General features: G+C 47.6%; 1 protein-coding gene across 3 annotated transcripts in view; it reads left to right on the forward strand.

Annotated features, from left to right (window-relative positions):
- The first annotated feature begins 6,917 nt into the window (after positions 1-6,917).
- Positions 6,918-19,786, forward strand: part of RUSC2 (RUN and SH3 domain containing 2) — a 66,332-nt gene continuing 53,463 nt past the window's right edge. The window contains exon 1 of one of the 3 annotated variants that reach the window (XM_075560091.1): positions 6,918-7,210. The gene's annotated coding sequence lies outside the window, so the exon portion shown is untranslated. The remainder of the gene's footprint in view (positions 7,211-19,786) is intronic. The other 2 variants (XM_075560094.1, XM_075560095.1) reach the window with 2 other exon arrangements.

A 19,786-nucleotide genomic window follows, 5' to 3' on the forward strand; every position in this document is an offset into this window, starting at 1 on the left:
TTGCATCACTTCTTACCTAGAGTAAGGTGACATCCTCCTCTCTGGTCTCTCTATCCCCGATTCTGCATCTTCCCAGTCCATTAGGCACACCACAGAGAGTCATCTTACCAAAATTCTATTTGACAAATCACTCGTGTCGTTTGCCTGTGTGAATCTTTTGGTGGCTACCTTGATTGTGTCCACTTTCCAGTTTGATCACCCACTCCCTGATGCACCCCACCCCCATTTCTGTCACGCCAGGGGATGGATAGTTCCCCAAAGATTCCAATCTCTTCACAAGCCTTGGGTCCATCGTCTTCCTGCTAAAAATACTCTTCCTTTCCCTCCCCCATTTGCCTAGCTGATGTCGATGTCTCCTTCCTCCACAGCCTCTCTGGGCGCCTTCAGGGACACCACAGGCTTTCCTTTTGGGTTGAGTGAGGACCGTGTACTTAGCTCTGACTGTCAGGCCCACGGTCTGAGTGCATTATCATTCACACACCCATCCCCATTGTGGTTTATTTCCCTGTCTTCTCTGCTATGCTAGGAGCCGCCTCCCAGAAGGCAAGACCTTGGTCTCGTTTTGTATTTCTGTAGCCCAGCAGAAGCAGCTCTGGTGGCATTGTGGGCTAGCTGCTAACCACGAGGCCAGCAGCCCTACCTAACCTGCCAGTGCTCCCAGGGAGAAAGATGAGGCTTTCCACTCACACAAAGGATTACAATCCCGGAAGGCCACAGGGCAGTTCTACTTTGTCCTGTAGGGCTGCTATGAGTCAGAATTGACCCCATGGCAGCGAATTTTCCTTATTCCCCGGCACTTAGACTATTAATGTTTTTCAGTGAGAGGGTGACTGAATGCATGAACTCTACTACCTTAAACTACCTTCCTACCCTGTCCTTTCAAAATGAATCTCATCCTCTGTCTTTAATTTGCATTTTAGGCCCTCCTTTTTCCTTCTTTCCTTTCTGCCCTCACAGCTTTGTATTGTTAATCAGGTGCTCTACAGAGCAGCTCGTCAGTTTACACTTAACAGTCCATATGTATTTTATCCCAATTTATACATTGCAATCAATGTACTTTCACTCATCCTCCTTCCTCTCTGTTTCTACTTGCGGGCCTTCTTATGAAAAATGATCACTCGTGGTCGCCAGTCTAAGACGTTCGTAAAATACAACTTCAACCAATAACTTCCCCCCAAATCTCCTGAGTATTCGCCATCCTCGCCTAGTGGTTTAGATGCATCCTAGGAGGCCTGCGTCTCAGCCTCGGAACATCTGCCGAGGATCTGAGATATTAGGTCCAAAGTAAAGTCCAGGATGACTTAGAAAAAAGAAGTGATGGGGAAGTTGTAGCTATTACCTCACTTACCCTCTACTCCTCAGCGGGTCTTGGGAGAGAATTGTTTTGTTGTTTTTTTCTTTTCTTCTTTTACATTTTATTAGGGACTCATACAACTCTTACCACAATCCATACATATACATACATCAATTGTATAAAGCACATCCATACATTCCCTGCCCCAATCATTCTCAAGGCATTTGCTCTCCACTCAAGCCCCTTGCATCAGGTCCTCTTTTTTTTTCCCCCCCGGGAGAGAATTGTTAATGGGCTTTGAGTTCTATCTACTCTGTCAGTTATTTCCAGTTGGGACTTAAAGGAAATTGCTTGAAGAAATTAAGATACTTACTGAGCTTGAAGGACACAGAAGACTGATGGATGCCTGACTCACAGGGGAAATCTGAAACAGTATCTGTTCCAGGAAGAGCAAGATGAGTTGGTTATGGTGAGATGGGCCTGTAAGTCTGTAGTTGTTTGGGAGGCAAGGGATAGATAGATACACGGGTGCTTCTCATAGATCATATAGGGCCATGAGAGAAAAGACCTCATGGGTATTTCTTTATATTATCAAAGTGACTATCTGAAAGGTTGCGGCGCCCTCAGCAGAAGGAAGCATCAGATAAACTGCCAAATGCCTCAAATCAGAAAACAAATTCACCAGCATCTAGTTGATTCCAACTCATGGTGACCCTGTGGGACAGAGAGAGCTGCCCTTTGGGGCTTCCAAGACTGGGAATCTTTACAGGAGTAGAACTCCCCATCTTTCACAGAGCAGCTGGTAGTTTGGAATTGATCTTGCTCAATGAAGAATCCACTAAGTCACCAGGGCCTCGTAGCAAATGCCTAGGGATTTCAAACGAGATAAGAGGTTGTCTGAGGGGCAGGATTTGCCTGTGGAGGGGCATGAAGGGATCAGGTATCAAACATCAAGGAACAAAAAATCATATCATTGAAAATGTGGGTGAGTGAAGAGTGGAGACTCAAAGCCCAATGGTAGCCGGACACCCCTTACTGAAGGGTTGCGGGGAGGAGATGAACCAGGCAGGGTGCAGGGTAGCAACGATGAAACATATAACTTTCCTCTAGTTCTTAAATGCTTCCCCCAGCCCCCGCCACTATCATGATCCCAATTCTACCTTACAAATCTGGCTAGACCAGAGGATGTACATAGGTACAGATAGCAGCTGGAAACACAGGGAATCCAGGACAGATGACTCCTCCAGGACCAGTGGTGAAAGTGGTGATGCCTGGAGGGTGGAGTGAATGTGGGGTAGAAAGGGGGAACTGATTATAAGAATCTATGTATAGCCTCCTCCCTGGGGGAGGGACAGCAGAGAAGAAGGCAGGGGGAGATGTCAGACAGTATAATTTATGACAAAGTAATTTATGAATGATGAAGGGTTCATGAGGTAGGGAGGAGTGGGGAGGGAGGGAGAAAATGAGCAGCAGATATTAAGGGCTCGTGTAGAAGGCAAATGTTTTGAGAAGGATGATGGCAACAAGTGTACATATGTTCTTGACACAATGGGTGTATGTATGGATTGTGATAAAAATTGTACGAGCCCCCAATAAAATGATTATTAAAAAATAAAGTAACTGGCTATCTATCGGAGAGATTGCCAACATTGAACATAAACTCTTAGAAGAACCTACAAACGGACTCCTTGGGAAAGAGTCGGCTGTTTTTTTACTATTAATCATTTTAATGGGGGGTGCTTACAAATCTTAAAACAATCCATCATTCAATTGTTTTAAGCACACTTGTAATATATTTTGTCATCATTTCCAAAATATTTTCTTTCTACTTGAGCCCTTGGTATCAGCTCCTCTTTTTTCCCCCTACTTCCCACCATTGTGAATCTTTGATCAATTATATTATTGTTATTTCGTGTCTTACCTTCACCCACATTTGTTATTCTTCCGCTTGTGGGGTGGGCTATATATCCAACCTTGTGATGGGGAAGAGTCAGCTATTGATACCAGCTAAGATAGCCCACTAACAGATTGAATTTTGAACCCTCCAGCCAACTGCTAATTGCAAGGTCAGCTGTTCATGAGAGTTAAGAACTTTCCCCTCATAGCCTCTCCCTAACACCCTGCTCAAATCATAGAAAATCCATGGTAAGAAAGCTGGAGAAAGAGATGTGGGAAAAGAGGGGTATCGACTAAGCCCCACCCCACCCTTTTTGCCCACTTATCATTGCCACCCACAGTAGGCCCAAGCTGAGGTATGAGGTATCACTTCATGTTAAAGTTTGAAGTTGGCTTTGTTTGTTGTTGGTTTGGCAGCAGGGCAGCTTGCATTTCATTATCTTAACAAAAGAAAAACATATAAATTGTGCTTTGGTGAAAGTATACAGTCTTCACATTGTATCAGCATTCTCATTATTGGAAACTCTAAAGATTGTTCTACACTCTCTGTAGGGTCCCTATGAGTCAGAATTAACTTGATGGCAGTGGGCACTCAAGGGAATGTTGACTGCTAATGGACCCCCAGCACTACTTCTAATAAAGTTATGAGTCTTTGACTAAGCTATTTTATAACTTTTTTTTATAGTCCCAACCCAAACTTTTTTTTTTCTTTTTTAAAATTTATTTTATTTATTTTTTTATTTTAACAATTTATTGGGGCTCATACAATTCTTTTCACAGTTCATACATATACATACATCAATTGTATAAAGCACATCTGTACAGTCTTTGCCCTAATCATTTTTTTCTCTTTTCTTCTTTTACATTTTATTAGGGACTCATACAACTCTTACCACAATCCATACATATACATACATCAATTGTATAAAGCACATCCATACATTCCCTGCCCCAATCATTCTCAAGGCATTTGCTCTCCACTTAAGCCCCTTGCATCAGGTCCTCTTTTTTTTTCCCCCTCCCTCCCCATTCCCCCCTCCCTCATATGCCCTTGGTAATTTATACATCGTTATTTTGTCATATCTTGCCCTATCCGGAGTTTCCCTTCCCCCCTTCTCTGCTGTCCCTCTCCCAGGGAAGAGGTCACATGTGGATCCTTGTAATCAGTTCCCTCTTTCCAACCCACTCACCCTCCACTCTCCCAGCATCGTCCCTCACACCCTTGGTCCTGAAGGTATCATCCACCCTGGATTCCCTGTACCTCCAACCCTCATATGCACCAGTGTACAGCCTCTGTCCTATCCAGCCCTGCAAGGTAGAATTCGGATCATGGTAGTTGGGGGGAGGAAGCATCCAGGATCTGGGGGAAAGCTGTGTTCTTCATCGATACTACCTCACACCCTAATTAACCCATCTCCTCTCCTAAACCCCTCTATGAGGGGATCTCCATTGGTCGACACTTGGGCCTTGGGTCTCCACTCTGCACTTCCCCCTTCATTTAATATGATATATATATATACATACATACACATACATATATACACATACATACACACACTTATATCTTTTTTTTTTTGCATGATGCCTTATACCTGGTCCCTTGGGCACCTCGTGATCGCACTGGCCGGTGTGCTTCTTCCATGTGGGCTTATTTGCTTCGCTATTTTATAACTTTATAGAGCTAAAAATTGAGTTGTTGAATCCTGGTAGCATATGAAATGTTTCCATAGCCATGCCCAGAATTCCTGTTTATGACAATGCAATTGAATTTTGCTGGTAGAAAACAGAAATGTTTAAAAGTCACTTCCTCGTTTGAATGGGGTTTAATATTTTGCTGGCTCCTTCCTCAATTAGTGAGCTTAATAAAGTCTTTGAATCATGTTCATTTTATATTTGCTTAAGAGTCATGTTTTTTGTTTTTGCCTTTTTGAAAATTATCCTCGAACATGAGAACTAGCTCACACTTGTTGAAACCCCAAATGAACCGGTTTGAATAGGTTGCCTCATAAACCCAGGGCAAGAATGGAGCAGCTAGCTCTGCTCGAAGGCCCCAAGAATCCACAAAGAGTAGTCTCTCTGTGTCTACGCTTCAGTATGCAACAGGCTGATTCTTCTTTCTCAGCCATAAGACAGTTAGAAGATGGCCACTCAGAACTCTCCAATTCTAGTTTTAAGTCCAACCACGAAGAGGCCAATTGCTTTCTCTCTCCCAATCCCAAACTCTCAGCGACAGGATTTTGATTGGCCTACCTCAGGACCAATCCAAGGAGATTACCCTGCATAAACATGTGTCTCTTCTTGGGTCCCCTGCTGGCAGTCCCAACTCTCTCTACTTCATTTGCCTGTCAGCTCCCAGTACTTTATTTCTAAATGATTTGAATTCCCTGTCCCTGCCATTCCCTCCCATCCCCCAAGGAGCCCTGGTGGTGCCCAGTGTGATGTTTGCCTACTAACAGATTGAATTTTGAACCCTCCAGCCAACTGCTAGCTGCAAGGTCTGCTGTTAGAATCCATCAATCTCTCTGAGGGAGAAAGATGAGGCTGCCTGCTCCCATAGGCTGACCTCTTTGGAAACCCAGAGGCAGTTCTACTCTGCCCTGGAAGTCAGAATCCATTGGGTGACAGTGATTTTTTTTTTTAACCAGTCAGAACTGAACTTGTTGACAGTGAGTATGGAATTGTTCTACTCTGTCCTGCCAGGTCACTGTGAGTTAGTTTATAATGACTGGCAGACAATGTGTCTGGCCATTCCCTGGCCGCCTTAAAGCCCTTTCATGGTCTCCACTGATGAGCCCCAGCTCCTTAATGCTCGCAGGAGGCATTTCATTACCAACCCCTGACCATCTTCCTGAACTCTCCCCATTGCTTCCCAATGCTTGTAGATGATTTTGCCTCCATGCTGGTTCTCACTCCTGCCACACCCTCACCCTCTTCATCTCCAAACTCACCTCACTCCACTTCCGTGAAGCCTGAGAACAGAGTATAGAAACCAACCCCACTGTCACGGAGTCGACCCTGACTCAAAGACCCCTACAGGGCAGAGAAGGGTTTCCAAGACCGTAAGTCTAAATGGGAGCAGACAGCTGCATCTTTTTCCTGCAGTATGGCTAGTGGGTTTGAATGCCTGACTTTGACGTTATAGCGCAAATGCTTTGTCCGCGGAGCCACCGAAGTTCCTATTAGTCGCCCGGTGTGACATTTGCCCCCTTGGCTGTGATCCGACGAGACCTGGCGCGCCTAGAGCAGGTCAGCTGCGTTCACCGAGCCAGGACGCGAGAACCGGGTCTTCCCTGTGCGCCGGCTGGCCACCCGCCCCCGTTCCCTTGTCGCGCTAGGGCGGTGTCACCCCGTCGCCGGCCAGAAAGCAACAAGGGGCCGCGTCTACGTCCCGGAGGCGCTGGGGTTCTAGGCTTCACCCCAGTTGCCGAAGCCTGGCTATTCCCGGGGCGCGTTACAAAATAGCAAAATCAGTCTCCACCGCAGTGATTCTGATTCCGTGGGGCTCAAGTGAGGTCAGACCTCAGGATTTTCGTTTCGTCTGGTCTTCATTTCCCTAAGATGCCCCGCCGTGGAGCCGCGGTGGGAAGCGCAGCTTCAGCGGAAACCTGGAACTCCACCAAGCCGCTCTTGGCCGCGGGCTGGGTGCGGTGGACCGCGGGGTCAGAGGCGGGGCTGCAGCCCAGGGGCGGGCGTGGGCGGGGCCGGGGCGGGGCCAGTCGTCCCGTTCGCGGGAAAGCTCTGCGCGTGACTCCGGCGGGGCCGGTCGCCGCGGGAGCTGGGGACGGGACAAGCCCGCAGGCCCCGCGGGCGGAACCAACGCGCATCTCGGGGGGAGAAGCGGCGAGTAAAAGGCAACCCGGACCGGACCATCGGCTGCAGGGGAGACCGGGCGTTACCACCAGCCCGAAGAGGAGGGGGGCGCCGGCCTAGGCTAGCGGCCGCGCGACCCCGGGAGGACCCGAGACCTCGCCGCCGCCTCGGACGCCTGCACGGAAGGTCGGCACTGAGGCGAGAAACCAGGTAGGTACGCCCCTTCTGCGCCTTGCGGGATCCCAGGGACCCTTTGGCTTTCCGTTCCAAACGCCCAGGAGAAGGCCCTCGGGCTCCCCACCTAGCGCTCCCGCCGTCCCCTTGGGTTCGCGTCACCTCACCCTCTCCCCTCGTCCCCGAAGCCCCGCGCTCTCCGTCGGCCGCGACCCTCTAGCTAGACCGAGCTCTGCCTCAGGCGCTCTCGGCACCCTACAGTTCGACCGTTCCGTGAACCTGAGCACCCTGAGCCATCCCTTCGGGCGCCACCCCAGAACCTCCCCAACCGCCTCCTAAACTGCCCCCGCAGCTGACCTGCGCCCCAGTCTCCTGTGACGTCCGTGCGGGAGCGGAGCCGCCCGGCACCCCAAGCCGCTATTGCCGGGGGCCTCCGCGCTGCCAGATGCAACCCCCGGCCCTCTGATCCCTCCGCCCCGTGCCCCCCGGCCCCCGAGTTGGGATCTGGGCTTTCTCGGGCCTCCGGTTTTACCCTCGGCCTGGCATTGCGGGCGCCGGACCTTCGGCCCCGCTGCTGTGAAGGGCGCAGCGATCTCGGAGCCCAGCGCTGCCGGGGGACCGCACCCTCCACGGGCCGGCCCTGCGGGCTCCGGGGGCCTGCTGGTCCTTGTACCCCCCGGGTCCAGCGCAGTGCCTGGCATCTAGCGGCACGCAGTCCACACTGGATGAAGGGATGAATGAGCTCAATGCAGAGGCTGGTTCCGTGCATGGTGCGCTGGGGTGGGGGTGGGGTGGGGAGCGGACGCAGTGAGGACTTCATTGAGTCTTCCTACTGGCGCTTCTGCAGGAGAAGACAGGGTCCGTTCAGTCTTCCAGTCATTCCTGTGATGTTATTTACATGGGAGCGGCTATGTACGTATCTGTTGTCTCCTGCGGATGCTCCCTTTCCCGGCGAGGGCTGCTCGGTTTAGAGCCCTGCCCAGGTGACCGTCCTCATCCCGCAGGGAGGAACGGGCGCGGGGAGGATTTACATACGGAGGGCACAGCCTAGCTTAAGAGGCTGCCTCCGAGCCGCTGGCCTGCTTGGTGCATCTCACTTTGCGGGCCGGGAGTGGGGGGTGGGACGCGCGGCTAGCTCCTGGTTAGCTTATCTCAGAGACTGGAGAGATCGTGTGATAGAAATCTCGAAGATTCCTCAATGCTACTGGCATGTGCGCTAGCCGTCACCCACCTCCCATGGCCATTGGGTTGGTGTCCAGCAACCATGTCCCCCGAGGGCTTCGGCTCTAAGGAAGCACTGCCACCCTCTCCCGCATCCAGACTTCAGCAGCTGCGCACTTGACCATTGCACCGCCTTTTCGCTCTCTCTAGACCCCAGCCAGGCAAGGAGTCCTCTGGGAACAGTGTCAGCGTTGTAAACAACATCACTCATACACAAGAACACAAACCTTTCACAGATGGAATTCTCAAAAAACAGAAAACCCAGAAGCTGTTTTCGCTGATTCCTAGGAGGAGTTATCTGAGCAGCTTTAATTTGCTTAGAACAGTGGTTCTCAACCCTGTCATACAATTCATGTGGTGGGGACCCCCCAACCATAACATTATTTTCGTTGCTACTTGATCACTGTCATTTTGCTACTGTTACGAATTGGGCGACCCCCGTGAAAAGGGTCGTTCAACAACTCCTTCCCCCCCCCCCCAAGGGGTCGCGACCCACAGGTTGAGAACCATTGGCTTAGCGTAAGCTAAGCAGATATGCCTGGAAGTGGGCCTTGCCTGACTAGCAATAGCCTTCTGGTAACTGGGGCTCAGAGTATTACCAAGTACAAATAGTGACTAGAATTTCTTAGGAGGCTCCTTGGAAATGGAGCTGGGAGAGAGCTTCATGGAAGGAGGAGCGGTCATGTCACTAGCCCTGCTCCTTACTGTTACCTTTGCCCGTAGGACACCCACTCACCACCAATGAGCCAGGCTGAAAGGCCAGCTCAGCTGGAGACTTCTTTAAAGCAGTGTTTCCCTAAGTGGGTGGTACCCTTGAGGGCGCTGGAACAGTCCAGGAGGGCTGCAGAAGCAGCTGCCTGTATTTTCCCCTGAATGATGGACTACAGTACTAAAGATTTTAATTACTGGGGCGGGTGGGGGGCCAAGGTGGAGTGATTTGTTTTCTGTTTCTGAAAGGTAGACTAAATAAGTTTGGGAGTCTTATGATTTAGAGCTTTGATCTCTTTTTCACTTTTTCTCCCACCCTCAGACCTGCCTTTGTAAAGGAAATTTTGAATCACAGTAACTCATAGTGGAGGATGGGAGACTGACTCTTCTGCTGCATGGAGCAGGGGAGACCAGCCTTTTGTTTATTTTAGTGGGTTTTTCTACTTGTGGAGGTTTGGGTGTGGCTTAGGCTTCAGTAACGGTGGGACTGAATGATCTGATTGCTGGCTTGTTTGATTTCCTCTCTCCTGGCTCCCACTCCTGGCTGCCACTACTTCCAAGCATCGCCATATAAGCTCCGAGCACCTGGTTCAATTTGAATTTCAGATACGCAACAGGGCTTCCTGTATTTTAACTTGCTAAACCTGGCAACTCTAGTTCAGTGGGAGGCTTGTGGGTTATATTTTTCTCTCGGGCTTGCCTTTAAATTTAGGACAATAACACCCCTTTTTTCCTATTACTCAGACACCCTGACTGAGCGCCAGCGGAGAGTCACTTGACTGAAAGAGTGGCTCACTGCAAGTCAGGGCGGGACAGGCTGGGGGAAGTGATCTGATTGATCAGTGGTCGGGTTACTCAGCCAAACACCCACTCAAGCGCTGGCATATGACATAGTTCTTGTCAGATGAGCCCATCGTGCAAAACGAGAGCATATTGCCAAAAGTCAGGGTTCCCGCGAAAGAGAGAATGATATTAACAAAGGGCTGGCTCCGAGCAGAACCTCTGAGTCACCGCCACCGAGTCGATTCCGACGCATGGCCACCTAGGTCAGGGTAGAACTGCCCCTGTGAGGTTTCGAGACTCCAACACATTACAGCAGCAGACAGCCCCCCCTCCCCAGCGGAGCAGCATTTGAACTGGCTGTGCGCAGCCCATCTCAGACCCCTACCGCCCGGTAGTCTGGTACCATACTCACTCTTCACATTGCACTTTGTGCCGCGGCGACTTGTATGCACGCCCTTCATCAGCACCGGGAGCAGGACTGTGTTAGCAGAGGGCATGAACTCGTTTTCACAGTGGGTCCTCAGGAAAATGCTGAGTTATAGTCTGCGTGGTGCATATGAGGATTCATTTCTTATGCACTTCGAGGGCATATGTGTAAGTTATTTTTGAAAGAATTCTGCCAAAATACTTTTTACAATTGAATTGTTTATACTTCAAGGAGAGAGCTTCTTCCCTTACTTCCAGGAGAAAAGCTTCTGTCTGGGATCCATGGTTTAGTGAGGTGGCCTTTTATCAACCCCAGGAAGCTGAGGGCTTTGGGTATGTTCAGTTCGTGTAAAATAAGAAACATCAGACTCTCACTCCATGGAGTCTGATCCAACGAAGCAGCGCATGCCACACATCTTTATGACCCAGACAGTTGATCCTCTGCGGGTTCTGGCTAGCTAGAGTTTTCCAGAAGGCTAATGGTTTCTTTACAAATATGGATTTCCCCACCGCATAATGATTTACACACTCTGTCATACTTAACAATAAAACACCCCCAAACTTAGTGACTCAAAATAACAATTATTTCGCACAGTTTTGTAAGTTGGCTCAGTGGTTCCCCCGCCCCCCCCCCCTTTTTTTTTTTTGCTGTTCCAAAAGAAGTTCTGGGAATATTTTGAATAATAGGAGCATGAGTGGAATTCATTGTCTCCCAAAAGGACTACTCTGGAGGACGTCTTTGGTGGCGGTTCAAGAGCTGTTCTACTTTTAAAATTATCCTCTTAACATCATAGATGTAATTGACTTCTTAGATTTCCCGGTATCTCTTTTAGTTTATGTACTGCTTTGCCTACTAGATTATTGGTACATATATTATTAGTGTATCCATTCCTAAGGATGGAAGACGGAGCCCAGGTGGCACTGTTGTCAGCAAAACGGCAGAGGTTCAACACCCCGACTGTTCTCTGGGAGAGGAGGCTGTCTGCTCCCTTAACCATTACAGCCTTGATACAGTTTCTGGGAGTCTTTTTTTTTTTTCTTCTGGGAGTCTTAAAGGCTTGAAGATTAGTGGCCTTCTAGCCGAGAAGCAGCAAAGCTCACATGGAAGAAGCACACCAGCCTGTGTGATCACGAGGTGTTGATGGGATCAGGTACCAGGCATCAAAGACCCAGAATAAAAGATCATATCAGTGTGAATGAGGGGGGAGGGCAGAGTGGAGACCCAAAGCCCATCTGTAGACAATTGGACATCCCCTCACAGAAGGGTCACAAGGAAGAGACAGCCAGACAGGGTGCAGTATAGCAACATTGAAACATAACTTTCCTCCAGTTTTTTTTAATGTATTAGCATAAGTTTAATAAGGTGACTTCAATACATCAAGTTCACACCATCTGTCCCTAGTATCCATTAGGAACATTCCCTCCCTCCCCCCCAATTTTCAGTACACACAGATTCTGGTTGTTTTCAACTGCTGAAACCCAAAAGCCATTCTGCTTCATCTGTCAAGGAAAAGTACACTTTCTGGTCTTGATTCACAGTTATGTAACCCTTATTTTCTTATAACATTTTGGTGGGCAGAAATTCTAATCCTTTCACTGCATTTGTTTTCTTTTACTTTTCATTGTGAATTATGTGAAGACTCACAGAACAGTTCATCAGTTTTTCATCCACCGATTCATGCGTATTTTGTGTCAACACATCTGTAGCAATCCCCTCAAAGTACCATCGCTTGCTCTGTTTTCTTCCTGTGTTTCCTGTTTTCATTGGGCAAATGCTGTCCTTTTGATCTTAAATGGTGGTTTATTTTGCTGAAGGGGTAGGCTCCAGATCTGAAGGATAATTAAAGCCATTGTCTGGGGGTGGGATGAGGCTTCCCACCTGACTCTTCCAAACCAGCTTGCCTGGCCTCTTTCATTGTTGTGAGTTTTGATCCACATTTTTCTCTCACTACATCCAGGATCTTTTCTAGAACAGTTGGTAGTGGTAGGCAGGCACCAACCATCTAGTTCTTCTGGTCTCAATGTTGTGAAGACTGATGTTTGCGTGCCCTATTAATCTGTGGGATTTTTGATTTCCATCACTCTTCTTTCCTCTTCCATGGTGACCGGAACCAGAGTGAGGGAGAAATGTATTCTCTCATAAGCATGTACCATTTGGGGTATGCAAGCCATGTCCCACACACATTGGGACTGTTTCCTCTAGCTCTTTAATGTTTCCTCTCCCCCACTATCATGACCTCAATTCTACCTTACAGATCCGGCTAGCCCAGAGCATGTACCCTGGTACAGATAAGAGCTGGAAACACAGGGAATCCAGGACAGATAAACCCCTCAGTACCAATAATGAGAGTAGCAATACCAGGAGAGGAAGGGGAAGGTAGGGGGCAAAGGGGAGCCGATCACAATGATCTACATTTAACCCCCTCCCTGGTTGGGTGAAGGGAGACATGGGACAGTGTAAGGCATGAAAAAATAATAATAATTTATAAGTTATCAAGAGTTCATGAGAGGGAGCGTAGGGGAGGCTGGGGGGGAAATGAGCTGATTCCAAGGACTAAAGTAGGAAAAAAATGTTTTGAAAATGATGGTGGCAACATATGTACAAATGTGCTTGATACAATGGATGGATGAAAGTATGAATTGTGATAAGAGCTGTATGAATCCCCCATAAAGTGATTGGGGGGGGGAGATTAATAACCTCAGAAACCCTATATAGGGTCACTGAGTCAGAGTGGACTTGGTGGCAGATTTGGTTTTGGTGATGATGGTGGAAGGAGCCCTGCCGGGGCGGCATAATGGATTAAGCATATATGGATTAAGGCCGTGATTCCCTGTAGTATGAGTTTGGGTGCCAGCCCCCCACCATTAATCGTGGGTTCAATAAGCACAATTGTACATTTGAGACATATAAATATTATACTAAAGTCATTGAGAGCATGAGAGATAGAAGAGAGCGTCAAATAATGGATTCAAACACAATTCATAGTAGCATGCTCACCTCCTGGATGGCCATGATCTTACCAGCCAGGTCCATGCACAGTGTGGGCCGAGGGGAGGTGGGGTGGAGACCCAGCAGGAGGCTCAAGGACCAAGCAGGAGGTTGGAGAGCGCGGCCTGAGGCTGGAGGAACCCGCTTATTGTTAACCAAGCATTATATCTCTTAGGGGAGTGTGATTGCAGGTCACCACATGTCACAAATAGGCACACACATCGTAGGAAGGGGATGAGCTAGGGGTGTGCCCACGGCAATGGAAGGTCTAGGGGTACACATGTGACAAGATGGCAGCCTAACCTTGGTCATCCTTGGGTGGGTTTGACCTCTCTGGGGTCTCCTACAAGGAAAGACAACTACTATCCTTATCAGAAGGGAGTGGGCCCTATTTGTTGTGAGAAAAACAGTGGTGTCTGCTTGCTCTAGATGGCTGATAGCTCTTAGGGAGAATGACCCCTGATCTATTCCTGATGACCTCCAAGTGTATAATCATTCCCAAGCAGCTACATTTGGCATATATTTGGGGGAGACAGCTTGGGAGAAATCCTTCTGTTTCCCATAATTCCCGATTCATAACTAGCAAAATGACAGTGATGTAGTAGCAACGAAAGTAATTTTATGGTTGGGGGTCCCCACCACCTGAAGAACTGTATGAAAGGGTCGTGGGATGAGGAAGGGTGGGAACCGCTGGATTACGGTGAGTTGTTCAGGCTTGCCAGCCACTCACTACACAAGAGAAAGATGAAGCTTTCTGCTCCGAGAAGGTTTCCAGCTTCGGAGACCCTGTATAAGGCTGCCAGGTGTCAAAGTCAATGACGGGGGTGGTAGTGGTAGAGGGGGGCTGTTTGTTTAAGTCTTTTCTACAGCAAACTGGGCACAGGAGAGAACTGAGCTGTTTTGGATCGAAGGCAGGGAGGGAGCTGTGTGGAGAGTGAGTCTAAGTGGCCATTTCCCAGCATCCCCTTCATTCCCTTTCCTAGCCCTCTGAGAGAGCTCTGTAAAATACAGTCCGAGAGCCAGTGACAAAGAGACTTCCCTTCCCTGAGTCTTTACTAGGAAGCAGAGAGAGGTTAAGAGAAATGGATGGATTTGGGATCCGATCATCTTCCTTGGTAACCCCATATGCAAGGGATAAAAACGCCAGCTGGTCCCGAGTACAAACCTTTTACTGCTGTACTTGAATCCCTTGTTGCCTCCTAACTGAGGGAGGTTATCTTGTGGCTCTCTATGGAACAGTGTTCTGTTATGATCCATAGGGATTTTCTTGCACGCACGCATGCACACACGCGCGCGCGCGCCAAACTGTCTGGAAGCTCTGCTGGAACCTGCCCTCTTGGGTGACTACTGCCGTTAAATAACTGGTATAACTTCTGGCATCATAGCAACACACAAGTCACCACAATACGACAAACTGACAGGTAGTGGACTTCATCCTCCTAACCCCCAATGCCTAGGCAAAACCATTAACCTAATTTAATAAACTGAGTAGATCAAGAATCAGGTATCAATAGACTACTTTGACCTCTTTAGTCTTAAGACCTATGCTAGCTTATCAAACATCTTTTTTAGTCCACAGGCAAGGGAATTTTTTTTCTAGTCATACTTTCTAGCGTGTAATATGAAAACAATAGTTTTCAGAATATTTTGTAATAATGTGCATGCTTTTTAAAAGAATACATGCTATAAGGACAATCAATACTAGAAATAAACAAAATTTAAGATTTAGTTTGTTAAAAATCCAAAATGTAACAGCTCCTTCCCTTACAGTAAAAATTCTTTGTAAGCTTAATTGGCCTCTTAATCCCAAGGACATTCCGACTCGGAAAGGAGTCTAACAAGGCCATTAAGAAAAGTAGCTGGACATGAAGCATCGCCCCAGTTTAGATACCCCATGGTGTACGAAGCTTCAGGGATGGTGGTCTAATGGAGGTAGAGATAACCTAAAGGTCATTACAAAACCCGCTTTTTTTAGAGTATCAATTGTATCTCGTGACATTGTAAAAACCTGCTAATTTCTTCCTATCCTCATTGTCAAAAACAAAGACCTGGTTCTTGTAGTTTAACTTTTAGGAACTAGACTGACCTCTGAAACAGCTCAGAGGAGAAATCCGGCTGGTTTCTTTCTGCAAGCGTTTGCAGGAATAAACTTAGAATTTCTTGAATCAGCCTGGACTATGGTTACGGGGACAGGCTCTCCAGACCCCTTGCAGTCTGACCACATACATCCTCTGGACTTGCTGGGAATTGGGGGAGCTTGGCACCTTTCCCTTTGAGCATTACTGGCCTCCATGGAGTTCCACTAGCCTGGTGCTCCTTAAATTTAAGCGTGCATCAGTTTACCTATCAGCCCCAGATATTTGGATTCAGTAAATCTAGGGATGGGGCCCCAGTACATTGCTGTCTAAGAATAAGCTCTCATTGAGCCTGGTGTTTCTTATCCATGGGCCACACTCGGAGAAGCGCCCTCCAAGGAGACCCAAGTCTTCCTCTCTTCATCGCTGGTTTTCAGATTGATGGAGGAAAAGCTATTTACAAAGATCAAGAACCAGAGGGGCAGTGGATTTAACAACAGTGGAGCCCACTAAATAAAAAATGTAGCAATACTTTCAAATTTCGGAGAGAAATTGATTTGTAGCTAAGAATTTTATGTACAGTGGTGAAAGTTTTTAACATTTTTGACTTGCATTTCAAAAATGTTCCTCCTGAGTGTCTTTTTTTAAAACATTTTTTTGTTAAAAGAACTTTTTATCGGAGGATCTTACAGCTCTTAGAACAATCCATGTATCAATTGTATCAAGCATATGTTGCCATCATTTTCTAGACATTTACTTTTTATTGGGCTGCTTCTTCCTGCCCGACCCCCCACCCCCCAGTGACCCCTTGACAAATTATAAATGATCATTTTCATATCTTCCCCCTACCCTTATCTCCCTTCCCCTAGGGTTTCTGTTGTTCGTCCCTGCTGGAGCAGGGTTGTGTGGTTATGTGTCGATCATTGCCATAGGTTCCCCCCTCCTTCCCTCCTTTCTCCATCTTCTCCCTACCTTTCTGGTATCACTACCCCCATTCCTGTTCCTGGATTCCATGTGTCCTGTGAGCGCTTATCTCTTATCTGTATCTGTGTACATGCTCTGATCTAGCCAGAACTGAAAGTCAGGACTGGGGTCATGATAGTGGGGCTGAGGAAGCCTCAAGGAACCAGAGGGATATTGCTTCATTGGAGCTATGCTGCGCCCTGGTTGACTCATCCCTTCCTTATGGCCCTTCTGTGAGGGGATGTCCCATTCTCTACAGACGGGTTTTGGATCTTTACTCCGACCCCCTTCATTCTCAACAATATGGTTTCTGTTTGGGGTCCTTGGATGCCTGTTACCTGATCCATTCAATACCTTATCACACAGGCTGGTGTGCTTCTTCCATGTGGGCTTCTTGCTTCTCTGCTAGTTGGCCACTTATGTAACTTCAAGCTTTTAAGACCCCAGATGCTATATCTTTTGATAGCCGGGCACCATCCGCTTTCTTCACCACATTTGCTTATGCACCCATTTTGTCTTCAGCTATTTTATCAGGGAGGTAAACAAAACAGAATGCCAGGTTGTTAGAACAAAGTGTTCTTGCATTGAGGCAGGGCTTGAAAAGAGGCCCAAAGACCATCCACTACCTCAGTGGATTAGCATATAAATATATATACATAGGACAATACCTATATTTTTGTGAATTAATGTATTTACGTATATACACACCTATGTTTATACCTCTCTTCATAGTTTTGCATCCTAGATCTTTCCTCTGTTTCCTTTTACCTTCCTCCTTTCCCACCATCTCACCCTTCTTTTGCCTCTTAGTAATTCCTCTCAGCTAGATTGCTGTTGCTCCAGCACCCCCAGGATCTCTATGTCCTCATTGATTTTAATTCCCTAGTTGTTTCCTGTCTATGGTGCTATTTGCTCATCACTCCCTTCCCTGCCTCCTCCTTCCCCTAAGTTCCTCCAGAGCTGTTGGTCCATTGCTTTCTCCTCTGGCTGGCTTCCCATGCCTCTTAATTTTCTGGTCTAACAGCCGGAGCACCGGGCTGGTGATTCTACCTGGACGCCATCTTGACTTCTCCTATGTATTCTTTCTCTGGCAGCTTCTGCAAAATGAGAAACCAGGCAAGTGAGAGGAAATCATGGAATTGAGGACTTAGGGCACCTAGCATGGCATCAGAACTAAGCGCTGAACCTCTGAACGCTAGGTTTTCAAAAGGCTAGGGAATGCAAAAACTTAAACTCATCGTTGAAGCTCCAATAGAGGTGTCAGCCTCCATTGAATTCTTTCTGACCCTTAAAGAGCTTTGCCCTCAGATGGAATGTATTTGAAAATGAATTCCACCACTCCCTTAGCCAGCCCTGGGAGGGGCAACCTAGCCCCTGGGGACTGGCCTAGATGTGTCCTTGATGAGATTTGGGATACCAGGCTCCATGTTAGTACCTCGGCTTTCTTGAGTTATGTGCTGGGTTGCTGAGCCCAGCTCACCAGCTACTGTGAGGGTGAAATATGAGACGTTCTGCTCTTGTAGAGCTTTATGGCTTCTGAAAACCAAAGAGGCCATTCTCCTCTGTCCTATAGGGTCGCTGGGAGTCAGAATAGCAATGGGCTTTGGAGAATCTGCATAATCATGAGTCACACGCTGACTGCCTGCGTTGAAGAGCCCTGACCACTCCTGTAGGCCTTTTCGCTGTGAGCAGGGCTGTTTGTGTGGACTTAGAGTCCCAAATCCCATCAGGCACACACCCAGGCAAGGCACTAAGGCAACAGTTCTCAACCTGTGGGTCTCGACCCCTTTGGGGTTCGCCCGACCCTTTCACAGGGGTCGCCCAATTCATAACAGTAGCAAAATTACAGTTATGAAGTAGCAATGAAAATTTTATGGTTGGGGGTCACCACAACATGAGGAACTGTATGAAAGGGTCACGACATTAGGAAGGTTGAGACCCACTCCTCTAAGGGGTAAGTGATTGGTGTAATTCCATATCTGAGAGAACAAAGCTTTTATGAGGCAACTGAGGCTACGGTTAATTCACTTTCCTCCGTTCCCTTTAGTTAAATTTCATTTGTTTGTTACAATATTATAAATTAGGTAGCACTTTACATTTCAGATCATCAACTGTGTATTTAACAGTTTAAACTACTAATCAAACCTCCCTGGAGTCTGTCTTTCACCCTCTTGTGGACCACCGTCTTCCACTTCTCCCAAGTTGACACTCATCCTCAGTCTAGTCTTGTTTTATCTTCCTTCCCTTGCCTTCTCCACTCCACCCCGACACAGGGAGATAACCAAAGTCTGTTCTCTTTTGGTAGGAAAGTCTTCATGTTGGGTTTTTGGGTGTTTTGGGTTTTTTTCCCCCTTACAACAGTTGTCTCATGTAATAGTTGTTCTTTTGTGATTGACCAACTTCACTCAGCATAATGTTCTCTAGGTCCATCCATGCGTGAGGTGCTTCATGGTGTTGCCATCGTTTTTCAGTGATGCATAGTATTCCATTCTGCGCAGGCCAGACTTTTCTTTGTCCATTCTTTCACTGATGGGCATTTAGTCCGTTTCCATCTTCTTGCTATTGGTAACAGTACTGCACTGTGTGTACGTCTGTTCGTGGTATGGCTCTGTGCTAGAGCTTAAATTCTGAGCCCCCTGGTTTACAAAAGGCTATGGATGGCAGGGACAACCCACAATCGTTTGCAGAGTCCCCAGATAGACTATGCCTCCAGTGAATTCTTTCTTATCACTAACCAGGGATATAGACAATTATCCTCTCAGGTAGAGTTCCTTGGAAAGTAGACTACCTCCACTGCTCTCCAGCCAGCCTAGGGAGGGACAGTCTCTTTCTTAGGGACTAGCCTGCATGCGTCCTTGATGGAGGTCATTGTATGAAGGACACTGTATGAGGGACAGGGGGTCAGTCACATAGTCATGTGTCAGGCCCTACCAGTCTCACCTTGACGATCAATCGGAAGGAAGGCCCTAGAACAGCAGTTCTCAACCTGGGGGTTGAATGACCCTTTCACAGGGGTCACCTGATTCATAACAGTAGCAAAATAACAGTTATGAAGTAGCAGCGAAAATAATTTTATGGTTGGGGGATCATCACAACTTGAACTGTATTAAAGGGTCGCGGCATTTGGAAGGTTGAGAACCACTGCCCTAGAATAATCTTGTTAGCCCTTGCCTCTGACCATGGATGTGTCCCCATCATGGTCCTCTTCCGGGTCCTGTAATCCCACCTGTAACTGTGATGTTCTGATCTGCCGCCAGTCATGACTGTGAACAGTTCCCTGTGTTCCATGCCCTGTTGATCTAGCTTCCCCACTGGATCCTCAGACGCCATTGTGGCCTTGTGCTAACGGCCTCCCTCATCCTGATGCTGTGTCTGAGTCTGTTGTGTTTGTCTCCTTAAAAGACTTGATGCATGTTCTTCTTAAATTGTATTTGAGAGGGGGGTCTC

This window comes from Tenrec ecaudatus, chromosome 10 (genome assembly GCF_050624435.1).
Source record: "Tenrec ecaudatus isolate mTenEca1 chromosome 10, mTenEca1.hap1, whole genome shotgun sequence".
Taxonomy (NCBI): Eukaryota; Metazoa; Chordata; class Mammalia; order Afrosoricida; family Tenrecidae; genus Tenrec; species Tenrec ecaudatus.